Source organism: Mobula birostris, chromosome 20, assembly GCF_030028105.1.
Source record: "Mobula birostris isolate sMobBir1 chromosome 20, sMobBir1.hap1, whole genome shotgun sequence".
Taxonomy (NCBI): domain Eukaryota; kingdom Metazoa; phylum Chordata; class Chondrichthyes; order Myliobatiformes; family Myliobatidae; genus Mobula; species Mobula birostris.
Genome location: NC_092389.1, coordinates 58,972,343 through 58,998,103, shown reverse-complemented (window position 1 = coordinate 58,998,103; position 25,761 = coordinate 58,972,343). Strand labels below are relative to the sequence as shown.

Genomic DNA, 25,761 nt, shown 5'->3' with positions numbered 1-25,761 from the left:
AAGCGTGAAGGAGTTGAGTGCTTACTGATCTGGTTAACAACAGATGGTGCAATCCGTGTCATTTACGATCGAGGGACGTGTTTGCAGACTGGATATTGAACTTCTTACTGTTGGACTTCGGCCACATTCCACCGTGATACAACACTGGCGGCACGGGAGGTCGTTCCTGCCTGTGGCCATCGAACGTGCAGCTCCTCCCGTGGAGGGTCAGACACCCTGAGCCAATAGACTGGTCCTGGACTTATTTTCCATCTGGCAGAGTTTGCATTTTGTTGTTTGATTGTTTGTGGTTTTTCTATTGCTATATTTATGCTCTATTCTTGGTTGGTGCGGCTGAAACGAAACCAAATTTCTCTCGGGATTAATAAAGTATATCTATCTATGTATCTAAGTTCATCGACCTTATTAGGCATGCTGCGCACAATCAAATATAACATTTCCAGGCCTGTATTCCACCTTTCCGATTTAGTACGCCTTTTATGTTGCGACTCATCCTAGTGCCTGTTATGTTTCTTACCATGAGTGTCTCCTTGCAAGGAATCTCACTACACATTGTCCCTGCCTGTAAACAAACAGCCTCCTCTTCAGCACTATCACTCCGGTTATTACCCCCCACCCCCCGATAAATTAGTTTAACACCACCCAAACCAACCTACCTGCAGGGATATTGGTCAACCATTTTGATTCAGACCTTTTGTACAGGTCAGACTATTCTCAGAAGAGATCCCAACGATACATCAATCTGAGCCCCTGCTCCCTGCATCAGTTCTGGAGAGACAGACACCAGTACCCAGTGGAGTGTGTGCTGGACAGGGTGACGAGTTTCATGTTCTTGCGTGCCACTGTCTGAGAATCTATTCCTGGCCAAACTCATTGATGTGAAAGCACGCCAGTGGTCACCAAATACTTCAGCGATTCTGAACTGGTTGCATCACCGTGTGCAATGGAATCTCTAACGCACTGGATTGCAAAAGGCTGCAGAGGCTTGTAGACTCAGACAGATTCATCCGGCACAACTCTCCCCACCATCAGGGACACCTTCAACAGCTGGTGCCTCAGTTCAGCGGCATCCATTACTAAAGACCTCCAATATCCAGGACATGCCTCACCCGGGGGAGAGGTCCAGGACCCTGAAGAACAATTCTCAAAACATCAGAAACAGCTTCTCCTCCCCACCATCAGATTCATGAACAGTCCACGACCACCCGAACAAAGGCCGAAAACTTCAAAATATATTTATGATCAAAGTATTTATTCAGAGTGCAACTCTATGATTGGCAAACATCAAACACCTAACACGTGAGGAAAGAAGAAATTACAGAAATGACAAAAAGCGATCGAGGAACACATACAATATCAAACATCAAACCAGGAGCGCACCGGGAATCATTTCAGTTCAGCATCGCTCTGCCAGTTTAGATAATCACTTTTTTTCAAAATATTCATTTAATGCTGTAATTTATTGTATTATTTGTCTTTGCGCAGGACCGTTACCGCAAAACAAACAGCGTTCAGTCATGTAAGTGAAATTATTTCAAGTGCTGATTGTTATGTCCCTTCAGATTTTCTTTGCAGTTTTATTTCTCGCCAGTCGATGTCTCTCTTACTTGTAACTTTGCGGCCGTTGTTTACGTCCTGTTGCTTCGTTGCTCAGCAATTGAGCTTCGACATCAGGTCGGCCATTTTATGATCACTTGCATATTTCATTCGCCATTAAGTAGAAACAGCTTATTACGATTCGCAGGAGATGTAATTAACATTCGAGTCCGGCTCTTCTGCGAATACCTAGAAGAACTGACATTTCACTCAGCTCCTTGCGCACTGGAACGCGCTATGAACAATAAACCGGCCATAAAGCTACCACTACGCCTGCTGAAACCCTTATGAAGGGTCTCGGCCCAAAAGGTCAACTGTTCACTCTTTTCCATAGAAACTCCGTGGGCTGCTGAGCTCCACCAGCGTATTCTGTGTTCCTCTGCAAATCTCTCGCAGTTCCTTGCTCTCTTTCCTCTCTTCCATGCACGATTTCGCTCCTCTGCCTCTCACACTCAGACTTCCTTCCATCTGCCTCCCCTCTGCGTCAAACTGCATTCAGCAAAACAAGGCCAGACTGTCCGAAATTCCCAGTTAGAAAAGCACGCTCCATGCGGGCATCCATTCAGGAAACATGTTCCTAGAAAAGGAGGTGTTCGGATGTGTCTGTGTGCACCATTGCTAAAATCAGGAAGAAGAGGAATGCGGTGAAGGAAAGGGAAACCAAAGACCACTGGACAGTGAAAGGGGTAGACAGAGTGGCCGTGTGAGTGGAAACAGAAATGGAGGGGAATAAGTAAAAGTGGGTTAGAGCAATGGCGAGATTTAGAGGGGTGAGAGTGAAGGGAAGGGGAAAGAAAGGGGAATGGGGAATGGAGTTGAAGAGGGAGCAGAGAGTGCGGATTAAGAGAGAAAAAGGAGACAGTGAATGTGAGAGAGAAGGAAGATCATGGTGGGAGACGGAGAACCGAGAGTGGGGAGTAGGAGAGAGAGAAGACAGGGTGAGAGATAAAGGGAGATTGGGGAGCGGGGGAGAGAAGGGAGATTGGGGAGTGGGGGAGAGAAGGGAGACTGGAGAGTGGGGAGGGAGAGAAGGGAGATTGGGGAGTGGGGGAGAGAGAAGGGAGATTCGGAAGTTGGGGAGAGAAGGGAGATTGGGGAATGGTGGAGAGAAGGGAGACCGGGGAGTGGGGGGAGAGAGAGAAGGGAGATTGGGGAGTGGGGGGGAGAAGGGAGATTGGGGAGTGGGGGGAGAAGGGAGATTGGGGAGTGGGGGGAGAGAAGGGAGATTGGGGAGTGGGGGGAGAAGGGAGATTGGGGAGTGGGGGGAGAGAAGGGAGATTAGGGAGTGGTGGAGAGAAGGGAGACCGGGGAGTGGGGGGAGAGAGAGAAGGGAGATTGGGGAGTGGGGGAGAGAGAGAACTGAGATTGGGGAGTGGGGGGGAGAAGGGAGATTGGGGAGTGGGGGGAGAGAAGGGAGATTGGGGAGTGGGGGGAGAAGGGAGATTGGGGAGTGGGGGGAGAGAAGGGAGATTGGGGAGTGGGGGGGAGAGAAGGGAGATTGGGGAATGGGGGGGAGGGAAGTGATATTGGGGAGTGGGGGGGGAGAAGGGAGATTGGGGAGTGGGGGGAGAGAAGGTGGTCGTGAGGGAAAGTGAAGAGCCGATGGGTAATGGGAGAGATGGAATGGGTTAGGCTGTGGGAGGGAAATAACATTCGAGAGAGTATAAGTGGAAAAGAGACAATGCAGGGTGGGGATTGGCACAGAGAATGTAGACTGGGGAGTGGGAGACTGAGAACGGAGATTGGTGAGAGGGAAATGGTAATGGGGAGTGCTAGACAGAAAAGGAAGAGAGCAGGTTGGAGAGAAAGTTAAGGGAGAGAGACGAGGTGGATTCCATAGAGGGAATGCAGGGTTGGTGGGAAGTTGTGAGTGGGAGAGAGAGAATGAAGGGTAGGAACTGTGAGAGAGAGACACCGGAAGCGAGGAGTGGGAAAAGGATACATGAGAATGTGCAATGGGAGAGACAGAAGGAGTGTGGAGAGTGGGAGAAAGATAATTTTTGGTTGGGAGTGAAGAGAGAGAAGAGAGTGTGCTTGGTGGGGCGTAGAGATGGGAGAGAGAATTGTGTGGAAAATTAAAGGGAACGTGGGTTGTTGACAGAGAAGAGTGGAGAGTACAAGACAGAAGGGAGCGAGAGCTGTGGGAAGGCAAACAAGAAGCGTCGGCCTGCGTCACTGAGGAGGGAGAGTCAGGAAAGCGAGAGAAAATTCGGAGAGTGGGTAGTGCTAGGGAGGGAGAAATCTGAGATTGTGTGTGTGAGAGAGATGGGAATAAGGCATTCAGACAGAGGGAAGGGACAATAGGGAGTGGGAGTGAGAAGTGGTTGCAGGTTGTGGGAGAGAGATGGGAGAGTGGGGAGCGCGAGAAAGAGAAGGGAGAGTGGTGGCAAAGATGCTGGAGTCAATTATAAAAGATGAAATTACGACACATCTGGACAGCAGTAACAGGATCGGTCCGAGTCAGCATGGATTTACGAAGGGGAAATCGTACTCGACTAGTCTTCTGGAATTTTTTGAGGATGTAACTATGAAAATGGACAAGGGAGAGCCAGTGGATGTAGTGTGCCTGGAATTTCTGAAAGCCTTTGATAAAGTCCCACATAGGAGATAAGTGGGCAAAATTAGGGCATATAGTATTGGGGGTCGGGTACTGACATGGATAGAAAATTGGTTGGCAGACAGGAAACAAGAGTAGCGATTAATGGCTCCCTTTCGGAATGGCAGGCGGTGACCAGTGGGATACCGCAGCTGTTTACAATATATATTAATGATTTAGATGAGGGAATTAAAAGTAACATTAGCAAATTTCCCGATGACACAAAGCTGGGTGGCAGTGTGAATTGTGAGTAGGATGTTAGGAGAATGCAGGGTGACTTGGACAGGCTGGGTGAGTGGGCAGATGCAGTTTAATGTGGATAAATGTGAGGTTATCCCCTTTGATGGTAAGAACAGGAAGGCAGATTATTGTCTAAATGGAGTCAAGTTAGGAAAAGGGGAAGTACAACGAGATCGAGGTGTTCTTGTACATCAGTCACTGAAAGCAAGCATGCAAGTACAGCAGCCAGTGAAGAAAGCTAATGGCATGCTGGCCTTCATAACAAGAGAAATCGAGTATAAGAGCAAAGAGGTCCTTCTGCAGTTGTACAGGGCCCTGGTGAGACCACACCTAGAGTGCTGTGTGCACTTTTGGTCTCCAAATTTAAGGAAGAACATTCCTGCTATTGAGGAAGTGCAGCGTAGGTTCACAAGGTTAATTCCCGGGATGGCGTGACTGTCATATGTCGAAAGATTCGAGCGACTGTGCTTTTATACTCTGGAATTTAGAAGGCTGAGAGGGGTCTTGTTGAAGCATATATGATTATTAAGGGATTGGACACGCTGGAGGCAGGAAGCATGTTCCCGCTGATGGGTGAGTCCAGAACCAGAGGCCACAGTTTAAGAATAAGGGGTAGGCCATTTAGAACGGAGTTGAGGAAAAACTTTCTCACCCAGAGAGTGGTGGATATATGGAATGCTCTGCCCCAGAAGGCTGTGGAGGCCAAGTCTCTGGATGCTTTCAAGAAAGAACATAGAATATAGAATAGTACAGCACAGTACAGACCCTTCGGCCCACAATGTCGTGCCGATCCTGAAACCCTGCCTCCCATATAAGCCCCCAACTTAAATTCCTCCATATACCTGCCTAGTAGTCTCTTAAACTTCACCAGTGTATCTGCCTCCAACACTGACTCAGGCAGTGCATTCCACGTACCAACCGCTCTCTGAGTAAAACACCTTTCTCTAATATCTCCCTCGAACTTCCCACCCCTTACCTTAAAGCCATGTCCTATTCTATTGAGCCGTGGTGTCCTGGGGAAGAGGCGCTGGCTATCCACTCTATCTATTCGTCTTATTATCTTGTACACCTCTATCATGTCTCCTCTCATCCTCCTTCTCTCCAAAGAGTAAAGCCCTAGCTCCCTTAATCTCTGATCATAATGCATACTTTCTAAACCAGGCAGCATTCTGGTAAGTCTCCTCTGTACCCTTTCCAATGCTTCCAAATCCTTCCTATAGTGAGGTGACCAGAACTGGACACAGTACTCCAAGTGTGGCCTAACCAGAGTTTTATAGAGCTGCATCATTACATCGCGACTCTTAAACTGTATCCATCGACTTATGAAAACTAACGCCCATAAGCTTTCTTAACTACCCTACCCTGTGAGGCAACTTTCAGGGATCTGTGGTCTTGTACCCCGAGATCTCTCTGCTCCTCCACACTACCAAGTATCCTGCCATTTACTTTGTACACTGCCTTGGAATTTGTCCTTCCAAAGTGTACCACCTCACACTTCTCCGGTTTGAACTCCATCTGCCACTTCTCAGCCCACTTCTGCATCCTATCAATGTCTCTCTGCAATCTTCGTCAATCCTCTACACTATCTACAACACCACCAACCTTTGTGTCGTCTGCAAACTTTCCACTCTTCTACCCCCACATCCAGGTCGCTAATAAAAATCACGAAAAGTAGAAGTCCCAGAACAGATCCTTGTGGGACACCACTAGTCACAATCATCTAATCTGAATGTACTCCCTCCACCACCACCACCCTCTGCCTTCTGCAGGCAAGCCAATTCTGAACCCACCTGGTCAAACCTCTCTGGATCCCATGCCTTCTAACTTTCTGAATAAGCTTACCGTGTGGAACCATGTCAAATGCGTTACTAAAATCCATATACATCACATCCACTGCACTACCCTCATCTATATGCCTGCTCACCTCCTCAAAGAACTCTATCAGGCTTGTTAGACACGATCTGCCCTTCACAAAGCCATGCTGACTGTTCTTGATCAGAGCATGATTCTCTAAATACCTATAGATCCTATCTCTAAGAATCTTTTCCAACAGATTTCCCACCAAAGACGTAAGGCTCACTGGTCTATAATTAGCCGGACTATCCCTACTACCTTTTTTGAACAAGGGGACAACATTCGCCTCCCTCGAATACTCCGGTATCATTCCCGTGGACAACGAGGACATAAAGATCCTAGCCAGAGGCTCAGCAATCTCTTCTCTCGCCTCGTGGAGCAGCCTGGGGAATATTCTGCCAGGCCCCTGGGACTTATCCGTCCTAATGTATTTTAACAACTCCAACATCTCCTCTCCCTTAATATCAGCATGCTCCAGAACATCAACCTCGCTCATATTGTCCTCACCATCAGCAAGTTCTCTCTCAATGGTGAATACCGAAAAGAAGTATTCATTGGGGACCTCGCTCACTTCCACAGCCTCCAGGCACATCTTCCCATCTTTATCTCTAATCGGTCCTACCTTCACTCCTGTCATTCTTTTTTTCTTCACATAATTGAAGAATGCCTTGGGGTTTTCCTTTACCCTGCTCTCCAAGGCCTTCTCATGCCCCCTTCTTGCTCTTCTCAGCCACTTCTAGCTCCTCTCTTGCTTCCCTATATTCCTCAATAGACCCATCTGATCCTTGCTTCCTAAACCTCATTCTGCCTGACTGGATATTCCACCTCACTTGTTCTTTCACCCTACCATTCTTTATCTTCCTCACCGGGACAAAATTATCCCTAACATACTGCAAGAGATCTCTAAACATCGATCACATGTCCATAGTAGATTTCTCTGCAAAAACATCATCCCAATACACACCCGCAATTTCTAGCCTTATAGGCTCATAATTTGCGTTTCCCCAATTAAAAAAATTCCTGTCCTCTCTGATTCTCTCCTTTTTCATGATAATGCTAAAGGCCAGGGAACGGTGGTCACTGTTCCCCAGATGCTCACCCACTGAGAGATCTGAGACCTGACCCAGTTCATTACCTAGTACTAAGTCTAGTATGGCATTCCCCCTGGTCGGCCTGTCCACATACTGCGACAGGAATCCGTCCTGGACACACTTAACAAACTCTGCCCCATCTAAACCCTTGTAACTAATCAGGTGCCAATCAATATTAGGGAAGTTAAAGTCACCCATGATAACAACCCTGTTATTTTAGCACCTTTCCGAAATCTGTCTCCCAATCTGCTCCTCTGTATCTCTGCTGCTACCAAGGGGCTATAGAATACCCCCAATAAAGTAACTGCTCCCTTCCTGTTCCTGACTTCCACCCATATTGACTCAAAAGAGGCTCCTGCTACATTACCCACCCTTTCTGTAGCTGTAATAGTATCCCTGACCAGTAATGCCATCCCTACTCACCTTTTTCCGCCCTGTCTATCCCTTTTAAAGCACTGAAATCCAGGAATATTGAGAATCCATTCCTGCCCTGGTGCCAGCCAAGTCTCTGTAATGGCCACTACATCATAATTCCATGTATGTATCGAAGCTCTCAGTTCATCACCTTTGTTCCTGATGCTTCTTGCATTGAGGTACACACATTTCAGCCCTTCTACCTTACTGTCTTTACACCGTTTATTCTGCTTCTCTTTCCTCAAAACCTCTCTGTATGTTAGATCTGGCTTTACTCCATGCACTTCTTTCACTGCTCTATTGCTCTGGGTTCCATCCCCCTCGCAAATTAGTTTAAACCCTCCCGAACCATGCTGGCAAAGCTACCTGCAAGGATATTGCTCCCCCTCGAGTTCAGGTGCAACCTATCCAATCTGTACAGGTCGCACCTTCCCCAGAAGAGATCCCAACGATCTAATAAACTAAAACCCTGCTCCCTGCACCACCTCCTCAGCCACGCATTCAACTGCCATCTCCTCCAATTCTTACCATCATTTTCACGTAGCACTGGCAGCAATCCTGAGAACGCCATCCTTGAGGTCCTGTTCTTCAGCCTTCTGCTTGGTTCCCCAAACTCACACCTTAGGACCTCATCCCTCTCCCTGCCTATGTCGTTGGTTCCAACATGCATCACGGCTACTGGTTGTTTTCCCTCTCGTACCAGGATGTCGTGCACCCGTTCAGAGACATCCCGGACCCTGCCAAAGAGATGGATAGAGCTCTTAAAAATAGCGGAATCAAAATAGAGGACCGAAGGAAGAATGTGGACTGGGAGAGAGAAAAAAGGGTGGAGTGGGAGGAAGGGAAGGGAGAGTGGGGAGTGGAAGAGAGGAGGAAGGGAAGGGAGAGTGGGGAGTGGGAGAGAGGAGGAACGGAAGGGAGAGTGGGGAGTGGGAGAGAGGAGGAAGGGAAGGGAGAGTGGGGAGTGGGAGAGAGGAGGAAGGGAAGGGAGAGTGGGGAGTGGGAGAGAGGAGGAAGGGAAGGGAGAGTGGGGAGATGGAGAGAGGAAGAAGGGAGGGGAGAGTGGGGAGTGGGAGAGAGGAGGAAGGGAAGGGAGAGTGGGGAGTGGGAGAGAGGAGGAAGGGAAGGGAGAGTGGGGAGTGGGAGAGAGGAGGAAGGGAAGGGAGAGTGGGGAGTGGGAGAGAGGAGGAAGGGAAGGGAGAGTGGGGAGTGGGAGAGAGGAGGAAGGGAAGGGAGAGTGGGGAGTGGGAGAGAGGAGGAAGGGAAGGGAGAGTGGGGAGTGGGAGAGAGGAGGAAGGGAAGGGAGAGCAGGGAGCGGGGGAGAGGAGGAAGGGAAGGGAGAGCGGGGAGTGGGAGAGAGGAGAAAGGGTGGGGAGCGTGGGGATTGGGAGAGAAGAGGAAGCGAAGGGAGAGTGGGGAGTGGGAGAGAGGAGGAAAGGAAGGGAGAGTGAGGAGTGGGAGAGAGGGGGAAGGGAAGGGAGAGTGGGGAGTGGGAGAGAGGAGGAAGGGAAGGGAGAGCGGAGAGTGGGAGAGAGGAGGAAGTGAAGGGAGAGCGGTGAGTGGGAGAGAGGAGGAAGGGAAGGGAGAGCGGGGAGTGGGAGAGATGAGGAAGGGAAGGGAGAGTGGGGAGTGGGAGAGAGGAGGAAGGGTAGAGAGTGTTAGAGAGAGATGGGAGATTAAGTAGCCGGAGAGAAGATGAGGGAGAGTGGGAAACGTATGAGAAATCGGGCAGTGTGTAGCGAGAGTGAAAAGCGAGTGCGGGCAGTGGGAGACGGAGACCAAGGAGAGTGGAGAGTGGGAAAGCGGGGATTGGGTGCAGTGAACAAAGAGAAAGAAAGGTGTCTGAGGAGAAGGAAAGAGAGAGGGAGAATGGGGGCGGTGGGCAGTGGGGAGAGGGTGGGCAGCGTGGGGAGTTGGAGACACGGAGAAGGGGCGGTGTGGAATGATAGAGAAAGAAGGGGGAGCGGGTAATGTGAGACAGCGAAGGGGTGGAAAGTGTCAGAGAGAGGAAAAGGAGAGTATAGAGCGGAAGAGGGAACAGTAAGGGCAAGGAGTGGGAGAGAGGGAAGGGAGAGTGGGGAGTGTGTGTGAGAGAAGGAATCGTGTGCGGTGGGAGAGAAAGAAGGGAGAGTGAGAAGTGAGATAGGAGAGGGAGAGTGCGTAGTCGGAGAGAAGGACGGGTACGGAGTGTGTCGGGGAGTGGGAAAAGACCATAAGACCATAAGACAAAGGAGCAAAAGTAGGCCATTCGTCCCATCGAGTCTGTTCCGCCATTTTATCCCGAGCTGATCCATTCTCCTATTTAGTCCCACTCCCCCGCCTTCTCACCATAACCTTTGATGCTCTGGCTACTCAGATACCTATGAAGTGGGGATTGGGAGAGAGGGAAGGGAGAATGGGGAGTGGGAGAGAGAATGGTGAGTGGGGAGTGGCAGAGAGACAGGTGAGAGTGGGCTTAAGAAAGGCGGGACAGTGGGGACTGGGAGGCAGATTGGGGAGAGCGAGGAGTAGAAGAGAGAAGGGAGTGTGGGGTCCAGGAGAGAGGCGGGCAGCGGGGATTGGGAGAGTGGGTTTGTGAGGCAGAGAAGGGAGAGTCCGGTGCGAGACAGATGAGACGGAGTAGTAAAAGAAAGAAGGAAGTGTAGTGAAGAGAGAGAAAGGAAAGTGGAGACTGCAAGAGGGAGAAGACAGAGCGGGGAGATGAAGAGAGAGAAGCAGGAATCGGGAATAGGTGAGGAAGAAGGGACGGTGTGGTGTGGAAGAGAGATTCCGGGGAGAGTCGAGTACAAGAGTTTCACTCCACTTTTCAAGAGCGCGAGAGGCAGAAGAAAGTATACTGAAGGCCGGTCGGTCTGACCTCAATGGATAGGATTGTGTGAGAGTCGATTATTAAGGATGACGTCTCATGGTACTTTGGGCAAATGATTAAAAGGGCCGTAGTCAGCATGGTTTGCAGCCAAATCTGTAGGATTTAATTGAAGAAATAACAAGTGGGATAGACAAATGACAATCGGTTGATGTTGTGTACTTTGAATTTCAGAAGCCCTTTGAAAAGGTGGCACACACGAGGCTGCTTAACAAGCTACCAGCCCATAACATCACAGAAAAGAGTCCAGCACAGATAAAGCAGTGGCTGATTGCCAGGAGGCAACAAGTGTGAATGGAGGCAACATTTTCTGTCTGGCTGCAGATGTCCAGTGGTGTTCCACAGGGGTCTGTGTTGGGACCGATTATTTTATGCTATATGGCAATGACATGGATGATGTAGTTGATAGCTTTGGTTACAAAGTCTGCAGACGATATGAACCGAGATGGAGGGGAAACGGGTAGAGTGGGAGAGAGGGAAGGGAGCGTGGGGAGTGTAGGAGAGAAGGAAGGGTAGAGGGTGAGGGAGCGAGTTGGGAAATAAAGCAGTAGGAGGAAAAAGAGGGAGAGTGGAAAAAATGAGAGAAATCTGACTGAGTGTGTGAGACAGAATGTGGTGTGTTGGCGGTGGGAGAAAAGGAGTAAGGAAGTGGGGAGTGGGAGAATGACAAGGAAGAGTGGGCATTGGGTACAAAGAACTGAGAGCTAGAGAATGAGGTGGAGGAGTAGGAAAGAGAGAAGGAGTGTGGGTGGCTGGGCAGTGGGAGAGAAGGAAGGCAGCGTGGGGAGTGGAAGACACGGAGAAGCAGCAGAGTGGAATGACAGAGAATGGTGAGAATTTGTCTTTGTCCCCCTTTTTCTTTCTCTTTCTTTCCTCACTTCTCACTCCTTGTTCCCCTCAGCCTCTTCCAAACCCCTTGCCAGGATCTCCACTCTGCTCCACTGTCCTCTCTCTCTCTGTTCCTTTCTATCTCCCTCTCTCTCTCTCTGTCTCTCTCTCTCCCTTTCTCCCTCTCCCTCCCTCCCTCTCTGTCTCTCTCTCTCTCCCTCTCTCTCTGTCTCGCTCTCTCTCCATCTCTCTCTCTGTCTCTGTCTCTCTGTCTCTCTCTCTCTCTCTCTCTGTCTCTCCCTCTCTCTCTGTCTCTCTGTCTCTCTCCCCTTCTCTCTCTGTCTCTCTCTCTGTCCCTTTCTCCCTCTCTCTCTATACAGATACATTTCCTCATTTTCTCTATCTCCTCTCTTTTCCTCATCCGTTCTCTTTCACACTCTCCCACTCTTTCTCCACACATTCTTCCCTACACAGTAACTGCCCTGCATCTTTCCCTTATTGTCTCTTACTCCATTATGCCCAACCTTTCGCTTGCCTCTTGCTTTTTCCCCAAATCCCCCTTTCCTGTAGCTTGCTGTCTCCACCACCCACCCGTCCAAACCAGCACCGCTCCCCGACCCTGCACCGTGATGACTGTTTCACAAGCTCAGTGGATTACAGATGTCGTATAATTTCTCGTTGGTTGGAAAGACTCGATGTTCTCTCAGGAAGATAAAGACTTGTGGTTTCAGGGAGAGGCCTGTTTGTTTCCGTTTAGTGTGCGACAGAACAGGTGGTAGAGTGGTGTGGAGAAGAGGGGGAAGAGAGAGGGTAGGGGAGGTGGAAAGAGAGGAGGAAGGAGAGGGGGAAGAGAGAGAGAGGGAGAGAGGAGAGGAGAGGAGAGGTGAGTGTAAATTGGGACATTTGCTTTCAATGAATCAAGGCACAGTGATACATTTTGATTCGCATCCCGTCCATAAAGATCAATTCATCACCTCGAGACTGGGAGTGCGGGGTCGTGAAATGTAGGGGGACAATTAATTAAATTAACGAACCATACAGTCGAAATAATCACAACACTGCATTAGGTAGATTGTGAAGTTAGCTGTCCATCTCTCTGGAAGTCAGAATATTCGACGTGAGTGGGGTCTTTGATAATATGCACTGTTTTATTGAGGCAGAGAGATGGGTAAACAGTGTACATGGTTTGCATGATGTACTGAACTTGTTCACAACTCTCTGCAGCGTTTCCGGTGCTTGGCAGTGCTGTTGCCTTAACCACACGACTAGTTTCCGCACAGGATGTATTCTGTAAAAACAGACGATGCTTGTCCCGGAGCTGCTGATTCTCTTCAGTGTCTCGAAGAAGCAGAGATGCCGCAGAGCTTTGTTAACGATGGTGTCCCTGTGGCTGGACAAGGAGAGGCTGTTAGTGGTATTCACCCTCAGGAAATTGGAGCTGTCCACCCTCTCATCCTCTACCGTTGATATAAACAGGAATGTGTGCATCGCCCCGGCTGATTTCCTGTTGTCAGTCACCAGCTCTATTGTAATGGTGAAATGGAGGGGTGGGGAGTGTTGTTGACTCGATACCAGGTCACAAAGCTCTCCAGCTCCTACCCGACACGCGGGTGGAGAAGGCGTATAGGAGTAAATTCCAACCGTGTGCAAATAGCACTGGCTCTGTGAATATGGCTGGAACTGTCCAGACGGACTGAGGGGTCTGTTTATGAGCTTTCTCCGAATTCCGCCCTTCTCTCTCACTTTTCTCACTCTCACCTTCCTCTCTCTATCTCTCTCCGCTTCTCCTCTCTCATCCCAAGCTCTACTATCTCTCCCCATCACTCTCCTCCATTACTCCCGACTCCCTCCCCCTTACACCACTCTCACACTAACCCCTCACCCTCTGCTTACTCCCTACCTTCCTGAATCCTGCATCACTCAGATGAAACATACTTTTTCCCGCGCCCTCCTCATCCAGCCAAAAAGCTTTATCCAGGACATGGATTGAGTCAACTTCCAGTGACTGTGATTTACTGTCAGACCCTCAACGGAGAGGGAGAGAGACGGCATTGGGAAGAGGGAGAAACACAGTTGAGGGAGTCGGGGAGGGGGGAGGGGGAGGGAGGAGGGAGGAGGGAGACTGGGGGTTGACGAGATGTGGGGAGAGATAAGAGTGTAGAAGGAGGAGAGCTAGAATGGGTAAAGAGCTTGGGGGAAGTTGAGAAGTAGGAGGTAGTGGGGAAACTGGAGAAACAGGGCTGAGTGGAACCAGACTGGAGAGAAAATTCACTCTCACCCTCTCCCTCTCATCATTCCTCCCCCCCTCTCCTCCCTCTCCCCCCCCCGTGACTCACTCACTCTCTCTCTCTCTCTCTCTCTCTCTCTCTCTCTCTCTCTCTCTCTCTCTCTCTCTCATTGTACTATAAAGACAGATGGAAGAAAGGAGGAGGACAATCGGCAGGAGAGATGCAGGGTGGAGGGACAGATATGTACTCTGAGGATAACGAGGCAAATGCCGAGATACAATCAATTAATGACTCTGCCAGTTTCACTTGCCCTTCTCCATCTCCGTCTACCCTCGGCCCAACTCTTTCCCTCTCTCCACCGCCGTCTACCCTCGGTCCAACTCTTTCCCCTCTCCATCTCCGTCTACCCTCGGTCCAACTCTTTCCCCTCTCCATCTCCGTCTACCCTCGGTCCAACTCTTTCCCCCCTCTCCATCTCCGTCTACCCTCGGTCCAACTCTTTCTCCCTCTCCATCTCCGTCTACCCTCGGCCCAACTCTTTCCCCCTCTCCATCACCGTCTACCCTCGGTTCAACTCTTTCTCCCTCTCCATCTTCGTCTACCCTCGGTCCAACTCATTCCCCCTCCCGGTCTCCGTTTACCCTCAGTCCAACTCTTTCCCCCCTCCATCTCCGTCTACCCTCGGTCCAACTCTCTCTCCCCTCTCCATCTCCATCTACCCTCGGTCCAACTCTTTCCCTTCTCCATCTCCGTCTACCCTCGGTCCAACTCTTTCCCCCTCTCCATCTCCATCTACTCTCGGTCCAACTCTTTCCCCCTCTCCATCTCCGTCTACACTCGGTCCATCTCTTTCCCCCATCTCCATCTACCCTCGGTCCAACTCTCTCCCCCTCTCCATCTCCGTCTACCCTGGGCCCAACTCTTTCCCCCAGTCCGTCTCCATCTACCCTCAGTCCAACTCTTTCCTCTTTCCCCTCTCTCGGTGTCCGAAGGACAGATGTGACAGTGTTGAGGAGAGAAAGGGAGTAAAGGAGAGGGATGTTAAGGTACAAAGGGTAGAATATAGGGGGAAGAACGGGAGAGTGCGGGCAAGTAGGTTGAAGACGGTGAGAGTGGATGTGCGAGGCGGACGAAGGGCGAGTGGGTGCAGTGAGAAAGGGTGAAGAGAGGCACCTAGGGAAGGAGGAGGGAAGGTGGGGGGGAAGAAAGTGAGCAGCGATAGAGGGTGGGGAGGCAGTGACAAAGAACAATTTTAAGAGAAACTTTGGCAAACGAGAGAAGGAGAGGAGGAGATTGGAAGAGGGATGGGATAGAGAGGGAGGGAAGGAAAGACAGAGAAAGGAAAGGTGGACTAGAGTGGAGGTGGAAGAGATGGAGAGGGCTGGGGCAGAGGAGAGTGTACGAGTGATTGCGAGACTAATAGAGGGGAGAGGATTGTGTGTTTGTATGAGAGAGATAGAGATAAAGGGGGAGAGAGATTGCAATGAACAGTTGGGATGTACAGAGGGAGTGAGAGCACGTGGGAGGGATGGGTAAAAATGGAGGAAAGGAGAGAGGTGCAGGAAATGGGAATAGAAATGGGTAGAGGGGAGGCGGTGTAACGGAGAATAACGCACACAAAATGCTGGAGGAACTCAGCAGGTCAGGCAACATCTATGGAAAATAATAAAGAGTGGACTTGTCAGACCAAGACCCCTCTTCAGCATCGAGATCAGCAAGATGACAAGATTCGATCAGTGGGGAGTAGGAACTTTCCAAGGATGCTGCAGGATAGTTTGTAAGATCACAGCAAGTGAAAAGTACAATATATAATGAAAAACACAATCCCAAGTCTAAAACAACGAGTGGAAGTATTGAGGCTGGGAGAGAGTCAATTAAGAGAGAGGGGAGAGAAAGAGATAAGGAAGAGTGTGGAGTGGGGGAAAGGGGATTTATATTCTTGTTTGGGAAAGAGAAAGCACTGTTGGGAGAAGCACGAATGGAGTTTGGTAGAGAGAGATGGGAGAGGGGTGTGTGAGACACAGAAGGGAAAGTAGGGGAGGGAGATAGGAGCGGGTAACAGAGGACCGAAGGAAGAGTGTGGACTGGAAGAGAGAAAAGGGGTAGAGTGAGAGAAAGGGAAGGGAGAGTGGGGAGAAAGGAAGAGGAGAGAGCGTGAATAAGAGATGGGAGATGAACAAGGACTAGAAAAAATGACGGAGAGTGGGAAAAGTGAGAGAAAACGGACAGTGTGCACGTGAGAAAGAAAAGCGAGTGCGGGCAGTGGGAGACAGAGAGTAAGGAGAGTGGAGAGTGGGAAAGTGAGGATTGGGAACAGAGAACGGAGAGAGAGAATGAAGTGTGAGGAGAAGGAAAGAGAGAGATAGTGAGGGCGGTGGGCAGTGGGAGAGAGGGAGGGCAGCGTGGGGAGTTGGAGACACAGAGAAGGGGCGGTGTGGAATGATAGAGAAAGAAGGGGGAATGGGTAATGTGAGAGAGGGAAGGGGTGGAGAGTGAGAGAGAGAGGGACCAGTTACAGAGAGAGAAAGTAGAAGATGGAGCAGAAGAGAGCACAGTGAGGCTAGGGAGTGGGAGAGAGAGAAGGTAGAGTCGGGAGGGTGTGAGAGAGAAGGAATCTTTTGCGGTTTGAGAGAAAGAAGGGAGAGTGAGAAGTTAGAGAGAGTGGGGAGTGAATGTGGGGGAGTGTGTATGGGAGAGAAGGAAATGTACGGAGTGCGTCAGTGAGTGGGAATAGTGGGGTTTGGGAAAGTGAGAGTGAGAATGGGGAGTGGGAGAGAGAAAGGTTAGTGGGGAGTGGCAGAGAACGAGGTGAGAGTGGGGAGAAGAAAGACGGGAGATTGGGGCCTAGGAGAGAGATTAGGGAGAGAGGGTAGTAGAAGAGAGAAGGGAGTGTGGGTTCGGGAGAGAAATAGAGAGTGGGTATGTGAGGAAGAGAAGAGAGGGTGCGGTGTGAGAAAGAAGAGACGGCGTAGTAAAGGAGGGGAGGAAGTGTAGGGAGAGAGGGAGAGAGACAGAAGGGTGACTGGGGATGGAAAAAGGGAGAAGACAGAGTGGGGAGATGATGACAGATAAGGAAGAATAGGGAATAGGTGAAGAATAAGAAACATTGTGCTATGGAGCAGAATTCCGGAGAAAGGGGAGTACGGGTTACACTTGAACTACAAGGGGACCAATATCCTTTCAGGGAGGTTTATTAGTGCTATTGGGGAGGCTTTAAACTACATTTGCAGGGGGATAGAAACGAGAGTGCCAGAGCTGACAGTGGAGATGGGGTGAAAATAAGTGATGTTAGAAGTTCAAGCAAAGCCGCGAATAGAAAGGTTGTGAGTGGTGGTAAAAATCTTCTGGGGTGTATATATTTCAATGCTAGGAGTTTGCGGGGTAGGCAGACGAGTTGTGGGTGTGGATTGACACGTGAAATTATGACGTAATAGCAATTACTGAACCTTCGCTACAGGAGGGGCAGGACTGGCAACTTAATATTCCAGGGTTCCAATGTTTCAGATGTGATGGAGGCAGAGGAATGAAAGGTGTGTGGGGGGGGGGGGGGCTGTGGTAGCATTGCTTGTCAGGGAAAACGTTACAGCAGTGCACAGGCAGGACAGATTAGAGGGCTTGTCTACTGAGCACTTATGGGTGGAGCTGAGAAACAGGAAAGGTATGGCCACATTAGTGGGGTTGTATTATAGACCACCCAATAGCCAGCGAGAATTGGAGGAGCAAATTTGCAGAGAGATAGCAAGCAACTGCAGGAAACATAAAGTTGTGATGGTAGGGGATTTTAATTTTCCATATATTGATTGGGACTCCCATACTACTAGGGGTCTAGATGGGTTAGAGTTTGTAAAATGTGTTCAGGAAAGTTTTCTAAATCAATATATAGAGGTACCAACTAGAGGGGATGCAATATTAGATCTCCTATTAGGAAACGAGTTAGGACAAATGACGGAAGTGTGTGCAGGGGAGCACTTTGGTTCCAGTGATCATAACACCATTAGTTTCAACTTGATCATGGATAAAGATAGATCTGGTCCTAGGATTGAGGTTCTGAACTGGAAGAAGGCCAAATTTGAAAAAATGAGAAAGGATCTAAAAAGCGTGGTTGGGACAGGTTGTTCTTTAGCAAGGATGAGATCGGTAAGTGGGAAGCCTTCAGAGGAGAAATTTTGAGAGTGCAGAGCTTGTAAGCTCCTGTCGGGATTAATGGCAAGGTGAATAGGAATAAGGAACCTTGGTTCTCAAGGGATATTGCAACTCTGATAAAGAAGAAGGGAGAGTTGTATGACATGTATAGGAAACACGGTGTAAATAAGGTGCTTGTGAAGTATAAAGAGTGCAAGAAAATACTTAAGAAGGATATCAGGAGGGCTAAAAGATGACGAGAGGTTGCCTTGGCAGTCAAAATCAAGTATAATCCAAAGAGCTTTTACAATTATATTAAGGGTAAAAGGATTGTAATGGATAAAATTGCTCCTGTTGAAGATCAGAGTGGTCGGCTATGTGTGGAACCAAAAGAAATGGGCGCGATCGTAAACGTTTTTTTTTTTGGCGTCTATGTTTACTAGGGAAGCAGGCATAAAGTCTATGGAATTAAGGGAAACAAGTAGTGAGATCATGGAAACTACAGATTGAAAAGGTGAGGTGCTTGCTATGTTGAGGCAAACTAAATTTGATAAATCCCCAGGACCTGACAGGGTATTCCCTCGGACACTGAAGGAGACTAGTATTGAAATTGCAGGGGCCCTGGCAGATATATTTAAAATGTCGGTGTCTACAGGTGAGGTGCCGGAGGATTGGAGAGTGGCTCATGTTGTTCCGTTGTTTAAAAAAGGATCGAAAAGTAATCCGGGAAATCATATCCTGGTAAGTCTAACGTCTGTAGTAGATAAGTTGTTGGAGGGGTACTAAGAGATAGAATCTACAAGCACTTGGACTTATTAGGGAGAGTCAACATGGCTTTGTGCGTGGTAGGTCATGTTTGACCAAACTATTGGAGTTTTTCGAGGAGGTTACCAGGAAAGTGGATGAAGTGAAGGCAGTGGATATTGTCTACATGGAGATCAGTAAGGTCTTTGACAAGGTCCCGCATGTGAGGTTATTTAGGAAAATTCAGTCGCTCGGTATACATGGAGAGGTGGTAAATTGGATTGGACATTGACTCAATGGATCAAGCCAAAGAGTGGTAGTAGAGGATTGCTTCTCAGAGTGGAAGTCTGTGACTAGTGGTGTGCAACAGGGATCAGTGCTGGGTCCATTGTTATTTGTCATCTATATCAATGATTTGGATGATAACGTGGTAAATTGGATCAGCAAATTTGCTGATGATACAAAGATTGGAGGCGTAGTGGACAGTGAGGAAGGTTTTCAGAGCCTGCAGAGGGATTTGGACCAGCTGGAAAAGTGTGCTGAAAGGTGGCAGCTGGAGTTTAATACAGACAATTGTGAGGTATTGCACGTTGGAAGGACAAACCAAGGTAGAACATACAGGGTTAATGGTAAGGCACTGAGGAGTGCAGTGGAACAGAGGGATCTGGGAATACAGATACAAAATTCCCTAAAAGTGGCTTCGCAGGTAGATAGGGTCGTAAAGAGAGCTTTTGCTAAATTCGCCTTTGTTAATCAAAGTACTGAGTATACGAGCTGGAATGTTATGATGAGGTTGTATAAGGCATTGGTGAGGCCGAATCTGGAGTATTGTGCTCAGTTTTGGTCACCAAATTGCAGGAAGTAGAAAATAAGGTTGAAAGAGTGCAGAGAAGGTTTACAAGGATGTTGCCGGGACTTGAGAAACTCAGTTACAGGGAAAGGTTGAATAGGTTAGGACTTTATTCCCCGGAGTGTGGAAGAATGAGGGGAGATTTCATAGAGGTGTATAAAATTATGATGGGTATAGATAGAGTGAATGCAAGCAGCCTTTTTGCGCTGAGGCAAGGGGAGAAAAAAAAAACAGAGGACATGGATTAAGGGTGAAGGGGAAAGTTTAAAGGGAACATTGGCGGGGGCTTCTTCACACAGAGAGTGGTGGGGGTGTGGAATGAGTTGCCAGACGATGTGGTAAATGCGGGTTCTTTTTTAACATTGAAGAATAAATTGGACTGAAACATGGATGGGAGGTGTATGCAGGGATACGGTGCCTGTGCATGTCAGTGGGATCAGGCAGAAAATGGCTCGGCACAGCCAAGAAGGGCCAGCAGGCCTGTTTCTGTGCTGTAGTTTCTCTATGGTTTCTATGTTTTCTAACAGTGTCACTGCACTCTTGAAGAAGTGAGGGAGGCAGAGGAAAGCAAACTAAAGGCCAGTTGGTCTGACCGCAGTGTTTGGGAAGATGTTAGTTTCGATTATTAAGGATGAGGTTTCAGGGTACTTTGGGCAAATGATAAAACGGGCCGTAGTCAGCATGGTTTATTGACAAATCTGTTGAAATTTATTGAAGAAATAACAAGCAGGATACACAAAGGACAATCAGTTGACATTGTGTATTTTGAATTTAAGGCCTTTGAAAAGGTGGCACACGTGCGGCTGCTTAACAAGCTACGAACCCACGATATTACAGAAAAGAGTTTAGCACAGATGAAGCAGTCGCTGATTGACAGGAGGCAGAACGTGTGAAAAAATGGAACCATTTCTGTCTGGCTGCAGATGTCCAGTGATGTTCCACAGGGGTCTGTGATGGGACCGATTATTCTATGCTATATGGCAGTGACTTGGATGATTTATTTGATGGCTTAGTTGCAAAATCTGCAGAGGACATGAACAGAGATGGGGGGAAAGGTAGATCTGAGGAAGTAGAGAGGCTACAGAAGGAGCTAGACAGATTGGGATTGGAAATGGCAAATGGAGTACACTGTCGGGAAGTGTATGGTCATGAAATTTGGAAAAAGAAATGAATGGTTGACAATGTTCAAAACGGAGAGAAAATTATGTAGCCCCCGTGCCTGCCTCAGGGTCGCTCAGCTCGCTGTCGTCTAGGGAAACAGCCCTCGGCCCGGCCAAACTGGGTAATAGTTTGTGTGGATGCTGTGTGATATACTCCAGCCCACCCAAATAACAGACAATACACCAGATACGATTAAGTGATTTACAGTTTATAGATATTACTGGAACTATATAATTAATAGAGAATAAAATATAAAAAGGAAAGTAAAAGGAGCCACGCTTATCAAAGTTCTGTCTATTTGTGCACAAACAGTTGGAGCTCAGGACCCTCCTTCTTCACCCTGCGATCCCTTCGGACCACCTCAAAATGCCGCCTGGGTCAACAATGTTTGTCGACCAGACTCTCCACAAGTGTCCGTCACTGTCTCCTCTCCTCGCCGAACTCCCTGAACCTCGGACTCCTGATCGGGGTCCGACCCCGTTAGCCGACTCACAGCACCTTGTCCATCCTCACTCTCTCTCTTGCGCCTTCTGCCCCAAAACCCAGGCATCACAATAACTTACAGACACACAGAAAGAATAACATCTATCCCAATTGTTCGTAACAGCCTCTTATCAATAACATAATCCACACAATCTGCTAGCGGTAGGACTTTCACAGCAGTTAACATAACAAAGGAGCCATTTCAGTTATAACATAACAAAGAAGCCATTTTAATTAGCCTACGCAGTAACATAAAAGAAGAAACCTCTTACACTCTCCCCCCACCAAATAAAGTCATGTTGTCATGACTTCTAAATAACTCTCCAACCAATCCTACAGACACAAAAACCCATCCAGATACACAGAATGACACTGCTCCCCGAACATTAGACCTTCCGCCTGTCCACGGGCACGACATAGGCCAACATATCTGGGAGCTTCCTGATCCTCCGAGACCTCTGTACACCCTCACCTAAACCCTAACGGCTCGGACACTACTGGGGATACCTCGGGTCTGCTTGCCAACTCCTCTCTCAATCATGCTACCACTACAGCTCTGAGACACCTGTCCCGTGTCCGGGGCCCCGCTTCTTTCCCCCCTTTCTCTTTCTTTCCTCACTTCTCCTTACGCTCTTCCAATCTCCTTCCCACGATCTCCATTCTCCTCCACAGTCCCCTCTCTCTCTCTCCACTCGCCTTTCTCCTTCTCTTTCTCTCTCTCTGTCTCCCCTATCTCTCTTATCTTTCTCTGTCTATACATATACATTTCCTCAATTTCTCTATCTTCTCTCTTTTCCTCATCCGTTCTCTTTCACACTCTCCCACTCTTTCCTCCATTCTTCCCTATACAGTCACTGCCCTGCATCTTTCCCTTATTGTCTCTTACTCCATTATGCCCAACCTTTCGCTGCCTCTCGCCTTCTCCCCAATTCCCCCTTTCTGTAGCTTGCTGTCTCCGCCACCCACCCATCCAAACCAGCACCCTCCCCCACCCCACACCGTGATGACTGTTTCACACGCTCAGTGGATTACAGATGTCGTATAATTTCTCGTTGGTTGGAAAGATTCAATGTTTTCTCAGAAGATAAAGGCTTGTGGATTCACGGAGAGGCCTGTTTGTTTCCGTTTAGTGTGCTACTGAATAGGCAGAGGAAGGGAGAGGAGGAGGGGAGGGGAGGGGAGAGGAGGGGGAGAGGAGGGGAGGGGAGAGGAGAGGAGAGGAAAGGAGAGGAGGGGAGAGGAGGGGAGAGGAGGGGAGGGGAGGGGAGAGGAGGGGAGGGGAGGGGAGTGGAGGGGAGGGGAGGGGAGGGGAGGAGAGGATAAAATGGGACATTTGCTTTCAGTGAATCAAGACACAGTGATAACTTTTGATTCACATCCCCTCCATAAGGATCAATTCATCACCTCGAGACTGGGAGTGCGGTTTCGTAAAATGTAGGGGACAATTAATTAAATTAACAAATCATACAGACCAATTAATCACAACACTGCGTGAGGTAGATTGTGAAGTTAGTTGTCCATCTCTCAGGAAGTCAGAATGTTCAACGTGTGTGGGGTCTTTGATAATATGGACTGTTTTATTGACGCGGGGAGATGTGTAAACAGTGTACATGGTTTGCATGATGTACTGAACTTGTTCACAACTCTCTGCAGCGTTTCCGGTGGGTGCCTTAACCACACGACTAGTTTCCACACAGAATGTATTCTGTAAAAACAGCCAATGGTGCTTACATCTACTGTGATGAAGTGCTTTGAGGAGTTGGTCATGGCTGGAATCAACTCCAACCTCTGCATGGACCTGGACCCACTGCAATTTGCCGATCGCCGATCGTCTCCACTCAGCCTTAGATCAGCAGGACAATAGCAATACACAAGTCAGGCTGCTGATTACAGCTCAGCGTTCAACACAATCAGACCCTCAATTGTAATCAACAAGCTCCAAACCCAGGCCCTCTGTACCTCCTTCTGCAACTGGATCCTCACCAGGAGACCACAGTCTGTGTGCATCAGAAATAACATCTCCTCCTTGCTGACAATCAACACTGACACAACTCAACGATGTGTGCTCAGCCCACTGCTCTACTCTCTCTACACCACGTCTGTGTGGCCAGGCTCATCTATAAACTTGCCGACGACACAACTATTGTTGGTGGAATTTCAGATGGTGACGGGGAGGAGGACAGGAGTGAGATCGATCAGCAAGTTGAGTGGTGTCACAGCAACAACCTCGCATTCAACATCATTAAGACAAAGGAATTGATTGTGGATTCAGGAAGGGGAAGTCGAGGGAACACACACCAGTCCTCATCGTGGGATCAGAAGTGAAAAGGGTGAGCAGTTTCCATTCTCTGCCTGTCAACATCTCTGAGGAACTATCCTGGGTCCAACATATTGATGCAGTTACAATGAAGGCACAATATCGGCTATATTTCATTCAGAGATTGAGGGGAATCGGTCTGTCACTAAAAGCACTTGCAAATTTCTACAGATGTACTGTGGAGAGCATTCTAACTGGTTGCATCACTGCCTGGTGTGGAGAGGCCACTGCACAGGATCGGAAAATGCTGCAGAAAGTTGTAAACTCAGCCAGCTCCTTCATGGACACTGGACTCCACAGCATCCGGGACACAGTCAAAAGATGATGCCACAAAAAGGTAGCATCCATCATTAAGCCCCCATCACCCAGGACAGGCCGTCTTCTCATTGACAACATCAAGCAGGACGTACAGGACCCTGGAGACACACTCAATGTTTCAGGAACAGCTTCTTCCCCTCTGTCATCAGATTTCTGAATGGACAATGCAGCATGAACACTTCCTCAGGATTGTCCATCCTGTTGTGCACTACCTTTTAAATTTAATTTTATACATACTGATTGTAATTTGTAGCTTTTATTACTATGTGTTGCAATGTACTGCTGCCAGAAAACGACAAATTTCACCACATATGCCAGTGAAATTAAACCTGATTTTGATACACAAACACACACAGCTGGGCTCAGACACACAACACTCCCACATTCCTCCCTTTGTGACTCCCTGCTTGCTCCGTGGCCCTCGGTATGAAGCTCAAACTGTTGCAACACCTGCCCTTTAAATTCATGGCTGATGGTGTGTTGTATCTGTTCACTGTTAGAGATCGATATTAAATGAAGAGCATTGAATGGGAAGGAAGGTTTGAATACAAGAATAAAGATCTCCTCTGAAGGTATATGGGGTCCTGGTGAGAGCGTATATGGAACACTGTGCACAGGTCTGGTCTCCCTCCCAGAGTCAGCCTGTGGGATGAAGGGAGTGAAGAGAAGGTTTCCCAGATTGATTTGGATGGTGAGGTAGCATCCTCAGAGAGATTACACTGACCGGGCCTGTCTCAAAATTAGAGAAATAAAAGGTGGTCTGACTGAGACAGACAGAGTCTCACATATTATTGATCGGGTAGAGGCAGGAATGATGTTTCCTCTGGCTGGGGTGAGGAACCAGGGGTCACAAAATATGAGGTCAGCTGAGCAGGACTGAGATGAGGAGAAGAAATTTCATCACCCAGAGTGCAGTGAATCTTTGGGATTTGCTCCACAAGGTTTCTAAATTCAAAGAGCAAATTTAGGGGCCCTGCGATGCTGGGAACGTTGCAGGAAAGTGGCGCTGAGGTCAAAGTTCCGGCATGTTCTGAGTGAAAGGCAGAACAGGCGCAAGGGGCCGAATGGCCTGCTCCTGTTTCTTGTTTTCTAAAGTCCGAGTTTACCTTTGTGTCTCGTTCTCCTTTGGCCTTCAGCCAGTCGGATTGCACAGCGGAGCGCTGAGAGCACCGGAGATCCATCGACAGACCCTGCTGGGCAGCTCCCGTCTCCCAGCAGCAGGGGTCGGGTCTGGGAGGCAGCTCCGGACAACAGGCCCCGATCCACGGCGGGGTCGGCCGGGAACGCTCTGTGTGGCCGAAACATCTCACTGAGTCCCCGCCAGTCTCTTCACCTCTGCCATCGGAAGGGTTCAAGGCCCCGGCCGGTGTTGCAGCCTTTACCCGAGGTGCAGCTCCCCATCTCCGGCCTCTCCCCAGTCCGCTCCGAGCGCACACTGTCCCGCCCACTGACACTCCTCAGCCAATGGGAGCAACTTTCTCCCAGCGGGACTCGCTGATTGGATGTGAGTGCGTCTGAGGGCGGGCTGCTGCGGTGAGCTGGAGCTGTCAGTCACAGTTTGTTCTCAGAATCAAAGGAAGCTCCCCGAAGCTCAAAGTTCAAATTAAATTTTATTATCAGAGTACATATAAGTCACCCCATACAACCCCGAGTAGCATTTTCCTGCGGACATACTCAGAAAATCTATACAATAGTAACTAGACCAGGATCAGTGAAAGATCAACCAGAGTGCAGAGGTCAACAAACTGCAAATGCAAATATAACTCAATAACAATAAATAAAGAGAACATGAAATAACCGGATTGATTTCTGGAGCTCTCACCGCTCTCCCATGGAATCCGAAGGGCTGAAGGCAAACGGAAACAGGGAGCAATGGTAAACTCGTGTTTTAGAAAATAATGAATAGGAGCAGGCGTGGCTATTCGGCCCCTTGTACTTATTTTGCTATTCACTCGGAAAATGCCTGCTCTTTCACCTCAGCACCACTTTCCGTCAACGTTCCCATCACTGCTGAGCCCTCAGATATGTCTAATCAATTTAGAAACCTTGTGGA

At 48.8% G+C, this 25,761-nt stretch overlaps 1 long non-coding RNA gene and 1 pseudogene across 2 annotated transcripts; one reads left to right on the top strand and one right to left on the bottom strand.

Annotated features, from left to right (window-relative positions):
• The window catches only part of LOC140185006 (uncharacterized), a 686,808-nt pseudogene that overhangs the window by 115,343 nt on the left and 545,704 nt on the right, over positions 1–25,761 (top strand).
• On the bottom strand, positions 1,251–25,153 carry LOC140185388 (uncharacterized). 2 transcript variants are annotated; one of them, XR_011882571.1, is made up of 4 exons: positions 24,815–25,153; positions 12,520–12,875; positions 8,320–8,528; positions 1,251–2,214 (listed from the first exon to the last, which is right to left on the bottom strand). It is a non-coding gene; the product is annotated as an uncharacterized lncRNA (long non-coding RNA). The 2 variants fall into 2 exon arrangements; XR_011882572.1 differs by having other exon boundaries at positions 1,252–2,173.